General features: G+C 41.6%; 1 long non-coding RNA gene across 1 annotated transcript; it reads left to right on the top strand.

Annotated features, from left to right (window-relative positions):
• The first annotated feature begins 2,193 nt into the window (after nucleotides 1-2,193).
• LOC134289090 (uncharacterized) lies at nucleotides 2,194-4,848 on the top strand. The gene is made up of 3 exons (XR_009998267.1): nucleotides 2,194-2,419; nucleotides 2,725-3,645; nucleotides 4,060-4,848. It is a non-coding gene; the product is annotated as an uncharacterized LOC134289090 (long non-coding RNA).
• The last annotated feature ends 538 nt before the right edge of the window (nucleotides 4,849-5,386 follow it).

Here is a 5,386-nt window from a genome sequence, read left to right as displayed (position 1 = left end):
GCCGGCGGACACCTCAAACCGCCATCTCATCGAGTGAACCAAGTCGGAGGACGCCAATGAGCCCGACATCGGTTCCCAAACCAGCCCATCACCAGTCATCAGATGAGCGGCCTGATCACCCGCTCGTCCATCCCCGCAGCTCCGTCCAACCAGCAACCACCAGCAGCAGTTCCCAATCTGCCCACAACCTCCACTAAAAACCGCAAGTAAAACCACAAAACCATAAAGAAATGTGACGTCACAATAAAATTGTATATAGTAATTGTAAATAGATTGCCTGTCCTTTTAAAGAGTATATTTCTGTTTAATAGCATTTCCACTACTTTTTGTATTTTGTTCGTCTTTCCGGGTTCGAAAGGAACCGCCAAGCCTCGACGTCCCAGTACTCCTCCATTTTGTTGAATTTTGTGTTTGAGTCTGGTGCGGTTTCATTTTGTTCCATCTCTTGTTCCTTTTTGTGGGTGTTCCCTTTGTCCGCCATCGTAATTATATCAGTGCTCCTGTTCACCTCAGCACCTCCACTTGACGGTAAAAATAAAGCCCCAAAATCACGCTCAACGACCCTGAAGATCCCTTACCACCCCAATCCCAGAGCTGCAAGGTTACAAAATGGCGCCCAACTAAAAATGATTTTGGGTTTTCTTTCCCTCGAGGGGGGCGGAAAAACAGAATGCCCTGTTTTTAGAAATTTCCTTCGTTCTTCCAACGAAGTTTGTGAAAATCCTGTAAGAACTAGAAATCGTGACTTGGCAACCCCTGTCCCAGTAAAACGCACCGTAGAATAACCAATTTTTGTACCCCCCGAAGTGCTCGAAAAAACTAGGAAATATTTCAATGCGCGTGAACCAAATTAGTAAATTTTCAATTTTGCAAATCCAATTAGAACTGAATAGGAAATTAGAATAACCAATTAAACCCCGAAGATTGAATTAGAACAACCAAATAGACTCCGAACGGATTAACTTCGCGAAAAACGTCGTGCGCAAGTAGCAACGAAATGCATGACGAAACGAACACCCGAGCCGAAGTCGTTCCAATGCACGGTCGGTATGCATCGCGACGGAACAATAGTTTTCGATCTCCGATACGATCGAGAACGAACAAAAGTGATACTCGTAGTTACGATAGTAGTATGAGTAAGCAATTAGCGGGATTGTGCGTTCGACGAAAAGATTGTTTCTTTTTCACCGATCCCCTAATCCTCCGAAACATCACGATCAAAACAAAACAAAAATTCGCCGGTAAATGTTCAAAGCGACCATCCCGAACGCAACGTCGTGACGCAACGACCCGAATCTGATCGATAAACCAATCGAGAATTCGCGCGTGAGAAATGATCGGTTCGCGATCAGTAAACAACCCGACTTACACGAAATACCATATTAGGCCCGAAAACTGAAGAGTGAACTTTTAAAATGTTTTTCATTTTGTAACAAATGATTAGTATGCATAGAGGCAAGACGACCAACTTTTCTTCTGAGAAAATCTTTTCTTGAAGAGTAAGAGCAAACAACAAATTCATTTCTCTCCTGACAAGATCAGCGAGGTGTTTATATTTTTATCAGGTCTCGTACCTGAGGTTAACAAATGAGGAGGTAACTATCTGTGTGTAGCGGATACAACCCCATCTTCGTATGAACGGTGGTTTGTGCTCTGCGGATTTTGCAGAATCCCTCAATCTCTCACATCGATCGGGACCAGCTCGACCTGAAAGAGCTGTGGGATTGTCATATCCCAACGATTTCCATATTCGGCGGACGGTCAGCAGTAGATCCTGAAACCGAAACTGATCAATGAATTCTTCAGATCAGTCGTTTAATTGAATAAATGAGTACTCACCATTGAATAGTCCGGACGCGGGCACCAAAGAAGCACGAAGGATGCTGAAAATAGAAAAACAAATTAAAAGTCAACTCTAATGTTTACAAAATATTACCCTTACCTGACAGACTGCCTCATCGCCGCCGTCGTTAGAAAATTTCGTGGGCCGATTCCCCCAAACAGTTAGATGGAAGCCGACCGGTTAGGGAACGTTCAAAAATTACGTCCAACATTTGGGGGAGGGGGGGGGTGGGTCTACAAAAGTGTGACACTACGTGTATTAGGTATAGGGAAAATGCGTGACAGAGGGGGGAGGGGGGGTCTAGAAATCCCAAAAAGTGATGGACGTAATATTTGAATCTTCCCTTAGTGAATAAATCGAATCCGGACCCGTAAATTCCGGAAAATTCTTTCGCGGTTAACATGTTGTTAGTTTCTCCTTGTCGGGATCGTAGGTAAACGTCGAACAACTCGGTTTCGCGGACCGTAGTTTCGCGGCGGATGCAAACATTACATAGTTGGACGAGTCGATTGTTTCCCAATACTCATGTGTGTGTGCAATGAGTTACCCAGTGTTTATCTTTGCTTCTTCGCTTATGTCGTTTTCGTTTTTGTGGCGGTGCTACACCGCTTCGTGCTACACTTTTCACTACAAAAACGAACATTTTCGGTGCAGTTGCATTGGTGTGCGTGAATAAAAACCAAAATATTTACAACTTTGCAAACGTTGATTGGTGGACACGGTGTACACCTGCTACACTCTCGAATTTTTGAGTGCTGCACTATCTTGAGCGGTGCAGAAAAAGTGCTACACCGGTGCAGCACGAAAATCAAAAACGAACACTTTCGGTGCAAAAGTGCTACACCGGTGTAGCTCCACCGCAAAAACGAAAACGACATTAGTCGAAGAAGGTTGCAAGATGTTAAAAGGGCCAATCAGAAGCACCACAAAAGTGAATCGAAGAATTAGAATACTTAAATGAAAATGAAAATCCTTTAAACTTACCAGCAAGAAAGCGCAAAGCAAAATTAGAATACGAAACTTTAAAATAGAAATGTTAAGGCATTTACCATGCAGAATGCACAAATCGAAAATAGAATATTCAATTAAAATGTCTATGTAAAAGAGCATTTACCATTAAGTATGCGCGAAGTCAAGCGAATATGTAAATTCAAATGAAAATTCTTTTCATTTTCAGGAGGGTCGACGGGGAATTGTAACCGTTGGTTCCAAGTTAAGCTTGTGGCTCCACCACAATTTTAGAATTTTTCCAATTCCTTTTCCCAGATTTCCCTTCCTACGCCCTTTGTAAATATTCCCCAATATACTTCGGGTCAGATACTCGCAGTTGGATTTGTGAGCGAATGAGTGGCTATATATTTTCTGTCATTTTGTGAGTGTTGCTTGATGTCGAGCAGTTTGAGAATCGGGGCAAAAGATTACCTCGCCCTTTTTGTACCCGCCGACAGATGGAGCACACCACAGTTATGCATTAGGGTGGGACGAAAAACGAGAAACATAAATGTTTATTATAAAAAATTATGCTAAACAATTGTACCGTATCCTATAAAAAACCCCAGGCTTCAAAGCAGACATTCTCTTTTTGCTGCGAATACCGGGACGTTTAGTAGTGCGCGCGTGTGTAGTTTTTGTTAGAAAAATTTCGAGGTTAGTGTTAATTGTTAAAACCTCATTGTTAGTGGAAGTGTTGTTAATCAGTCTTTTTTTCTCTTTTGTTAGTGGTTTAGTCGTTTAGCCATGCAAGTTAAATAGTTAATTGTTAGTACGTTAAAAAGGTGTTAGTACGGCAACGAAGACAATGGGTCAGTGTGTTGAAAAATATGTTAATTGGAATCTTTAGCGGTGTTCAGATAATTACATATTCAGAATCTGCATGTAAAACTGAGCCGAAATCCAAATTTTCATGAATTTTGGTGCTCGGGAACCTATTTAAAAATCAGTTTGAAGTTTGTATGGGAGCGATTTGTCGAATCACCCCTCGTCGCATTTTGTACTGGGTGGAGCTGTCAAGCAGTTGCTCAGCTGTCAAAAGGTGATTTCGAAAAATCTATTTGAAATTGATTTTAGGTACCAAAATAAAGTTCAAAAAATCTGAAAAAAATCATAGTGGTTCAGAAAAAGATGCTCTTCCGTATAAAACCAAAAAACTAATACATTTTTCTTAATTTAAAAACCCAATTGTTACCTTATTCTAAAATTTGTTAAAATTGTTGTAGTTCTTAATCGTTAAAATGCGAAACAAACAAGCAAGCAAACAACCAGTGTACAAAGAACATCGCATATAAAACAACAAGAAAAGGTAATTAAGTGGTTAAAATTGTGAACAAGAAGAATGTTGAGGTTTGTGCTGAGGACAGTGCGAAATTCTAATCTGTGATGGTTAGGTCCAAGCATTTGGGCCTTTTCTTTTTATTTGTGGCCTTTCTTCGCCAGAAAAAGGTCAAAACCACGACAGCGCACCCCCCCCCCCCCCCCAGTGAAGTGCAGCAAAAACCCGCCATTGCACCCGCAAATACACGCAATAGGCCGGCGGACACCTCAAACCGCCATCTCATCGAGTGAACCAAGTCGGAGGACGCCAATGAGCCCGACATCGGTTCCCAAACCAGCCCATCACCAGTCATCAGATGAGCGGCCTGATCACCCGCTCGTCCATCCCCGCAGCTCCGTCCAACCAGCAACCACCAGCAGCAGTTCCCAATCTGCCCACAACCTCCACTAAAAACCGCAAGTAAAACCACAAAACCATAAAGAAATGTGACGTCACAATAAAATTGTATATAGTAATTGTAAATAGATTGCCTGTCCTTTTAAAGAGTATATTTCTGTTTAATAGCATTTCCACTACTTTTTGTATTTTGTTCGTCTTTCCGGGTTCGAAAGGAACCGCCAAGCCTCGACGTCCCAGTACTCCTCCATTTTGTTGAATTTTGTGTTTGAGTCTGGTGCGGTTTCATTTTGTTCCATCTCTTGTTCCTTTTTGTGGGAGTTCCCTTTGTCCGCCATCGTAATTATATCAGTGCTCCTGTTCACCTCAGCACCTCCACTTGACGGTAAAAATAAAGCCCCAAAATCACGCTCAACGACCCTGAAGATCCCTTACCACCCCAATCCCAGAGCTGCAAGGTTACAAGAATCAGGAATTACTAAAGGAATCTTAACTTTTCAAGGATGAAGGGTTAAAAAAGGAATCCCATCAGGAATTTATGCAGAAATCTGCGCAGAAATTCCTGGTGTTAACTTATCAAAAATTCCAGAAGAAATCTCAAAAGGCATTCTTTGAGAAATACCAAAAATAATTTCATAATGATTTCCGTAAGGAATACCTCGATAAAATTGTTGGATAAATTCCTGGAGGAATCCCAACAGAAACCTTTCGACAAAAGGATTACAAAAAAATCTCAGCATAAAATCCTGATGGAATTCCAGCAGGAATACCTGATAGAATCCCAGTAGAAGTCTGGAGTTATCCATGGGAATAATTCCAGAGATTATATGACGGTAATACAATGATGGTGACCTGCATTATTTCAGCACTTAGTA

Source organism: Aedes albopictus, chromosome 2 (genome assembly GCF_035046485.1).
Source record: "Aedes albopictus strain Foshan chromosome 2, AalbF5, whole genome shotgun sequence".
Classification (NCBI taxonomy): Eukaryota; Metazoa; Arthropoda; class Insecta; order Diptera; family Culicidae; genus Aedes; species Aedes albopictus.
This window is presented reverse-complemented; position numbering and strand designations above follow the sequence as displayed.